This window comes from Propithecus coquereli, unplaced genomic scaffold, assembly GCF_000956105.1.
Source record: "Propithecus coquereli isolate 6110/MARCELLA unplaced genomic scaffold, Pcoq_1.0 Scaffold78, whole genome shotgun sequence".
NCBI lineage: Eukaryota > Metazoa > Chordata > Mammalia > Primates > Indriidae > Propithecus > Propithecus coquereli.
The window spans coordinates 4,933,182-4,936,335 of NW_012153951.1; positions in this window are offsets into that span (position 1 = coordinate 4,933,182).

Consider the following 3,154-nt stretch of genomic DNA (forward strand, 5'->3'; position numbering starts at 1 on the left):
AATTCTTAAATGATGTAGTTTTTAAAAATGTCCTTGTTGGTGTTTTAAAGCAGTATCTTGATTCAGATACTGATCTGTCAACCTGTGATAGTTGCCTGATAATGAGAGCTTGTAATTATCACTCAGTGCTCCTTACCAATTCACATTAAGCACCTCTCTTCTATGGCAATTATACACTGTACACTAGTGGGAGAGGAATTCTCCCTTATTGTGGTCGGAAGTTTTATAAGTATAAAGTAATATGAGCTGCAGCCCATTGTTTTATTTAGAGAGAAATATCAGCAGCTACTTTTATGTTACTTTTTTCTTTTTAATGGCAAAATTCCTACTTTCTAAGCAACATTATATTTTAAGAGAAAGAGAAAATAAAAATTTTCTAAATATTAGCTTTATCTCTGAATATTAGCTGTTTCACATGTTAGTATACTATGCATAAACAGCAATGCAGGTGAAAGGGAACTAACTGTAAATCCTGAGGCCTGCGTACTTGTCGTTGCAATTGTAGTAATTAAAGAGTTAAATGAAACCTAAATTTACTATTTCTGATCTGGAAATCAAATATTGATTTTTGTGACAGGATATCAATAATGCTAAAATGATATATATAGAATTTTCATCATTGGTTACTGAATTCACCTAATTCTGTCTGTTTGGATTTGTATATTCTGGACCATGGGATAGGAAAAATAGTGAAACAGAACCAGTGGTACTCTAAGCAAGTAAGTTTTGTTCCCAGCTCTAACTGATTCTAAGAGAAAGAAAGACGTGGGGATGGGGAGAGACATTGACTTACTCTTATATTAAACGTCTTACAGTACTAGAAACCCAAAGCTCTACTGCTAGATTTATTCATTTATTTATTATTTAATACATTATTTGACCATGATTTACACTCTTAATTTGGAAAGGAAAATTTTCTGCTTAAAGAGATAGCATACAGTAGATGAGTTGACATTTACACAGATTTTGGAGTACTTTAGCTGCCCATTAGAATTGCCTGGGGAGCTTTTGCAAAGTGGAGCGCCTAGGCTGCACCCTGGACCAGTTAACATTAGAATCTCTTGTTAACGAGGCCCCACACAGTGTTTTATAAAGTTTATTCTCATATGCAGTAAAGAGGAGAACCATTGTTAGAGAAAGTGGTGAACTTCATTAGAGGCTCCATCTTGAGTAGTGTTGAGAGACTTTACGTAGGCTTTTTGCACTGTTTTAAGGCTTTTGTGAAATTTTCAGCTTAGGAGCATAATTACTATTTACATTTGTTTTTGTGAGTACATACGATTCTCATAAAAAAGAAATGTATTGTAGTTGCCTTTTAGTAAGCTTCTTTAAACATTGCCTATTAAAGCATTAATATTAACCTTTATTTGTTGACTTAAAAATCACTGGAACTAGTTTATTTGTAAATCCACTTTATGGCATTTATACATTTTTAGGATTTTAAAAGGTAATTTCTTATAACATACATCTTATTATGTAATATAGGAGAAAAAGCTGCTTAGGAATTTCTAAAATGGGTCCATAATTTGGAATGTTATAAATGACACCGTATCTTCTGGGCAATCAAAGTGATCAGTTAACATCATAGTGTTTTAAAATGCTATGAAATAGTTTTTTTGATTCTGTAAATTATGTTTTTATGGGACTTAGAAGCTATATGTTGGGAAATCTGGGCGTATAAATTCTTACTACTTCATAATGAGAATATCTAATTATAAACATACAGTATTTTGGACCTTCAACTGTGTTTGCCAATCACTTATCTGAAAGACTCAGTCAAGCATTTGAACATCCTGGAGCTACCATATTATAACTGGATATCGTGGTAACTATTGCCATTTCTTTTACTATCCTCAGATTGGATCAAATGAAGCAGAACTACCCTCATGTTCTCAGTCTACCCTGAGAGTTGTATTAGAATATGATGAACCAGTGATTCTGTAATAGTGATTATTTCTAGACGTGCTTTTGTCAGGTGTATCTCTGAATTACATATTACATTTCAAGAGTCATAATGGTTCTCCCAGAAACAATTATCCATGTTTTAATATCTCACATTTATTAACATTCAACTAATCAGAAAAATCATGGTTGTTCACTTTTTTAAATATGTAGAATATAGTCATGTAAGTGAAGATTTATGCTTTGTTACATTGGAGTAGAAAATTTAAGGTGAAACCAGATGTTTCTTTTTGATCACATTATTTTGGTAGGACCAGATGGATCATACTTCTTCAGGTCATCATCCAAACAAAAAAAGAAAGGTAGCAAAGACTGAATTTTGTAGTGTGTCTGTTTTTATTAAGTAATTTTAATGCTGCAAAAGCAAAAATAGAACATATTGGAATATCAGAGTGATATTGATATAAGGAATATGGAAATTTTCATCTAAATTTTTTAAGTAAATATAAATGAAAAGTGACTTTCATATGTATTTTGAAAGAAAGATTCATTGAAGTTTTGAAAAGATCCGTGTTAACATTCTGACTATGCATATATGCTCTTTATATTTTCATACTTTGCTTTTATGTTTAGTAGATCTTTTCAACTTCTGCTGTTGTAGGAGTACCTAAGAGTTTCTGTATTAACTGAAAGAAACATGTTTACATTTAGAAAAAAATTGGTTGTTAAGAAAGTTAAGTTACATATATATATGAATATATCAGAATTTTAATGAGTTAGGGTATTTAGATTTAACCCTTTTATTTTACAATAAAAGTGCTGTGGCCCAAGGCATTAGGTGTTTTGCCCAAATTTAGTTTCCTACTTAATGACAGAGCCAAAGGTAGAATCAAAAATCTACTGGTCCCCTCTCTTAGAGTTCTTTTGCATCATAGCATTCTGTTTTAGAAGAAATAGGGCAACTCCGAATTTATAAGTAAGCAAGTTGTTTGATTAAAAAGTAACAAATAGAGCTCACTTTGGCAGTACACATACTAAAATTGGAACAATACAGAAAAGATTAGCATGGTGCCTGTGCAAGGATAACACGCAAATTTGTAAAATGTTCCATATTTATGGCCGGGCTCGGTGGCTCTCGCCTGTAATCCTAGCACTCTGGGAGGCCGAGGCGGGTGGATCGCTCGAGGTCAGGAGTTCGAGACCAGTCTGAGCAAGAGCGAGACCCCGTCTCTACCAAGAAATAGAAAGAAAT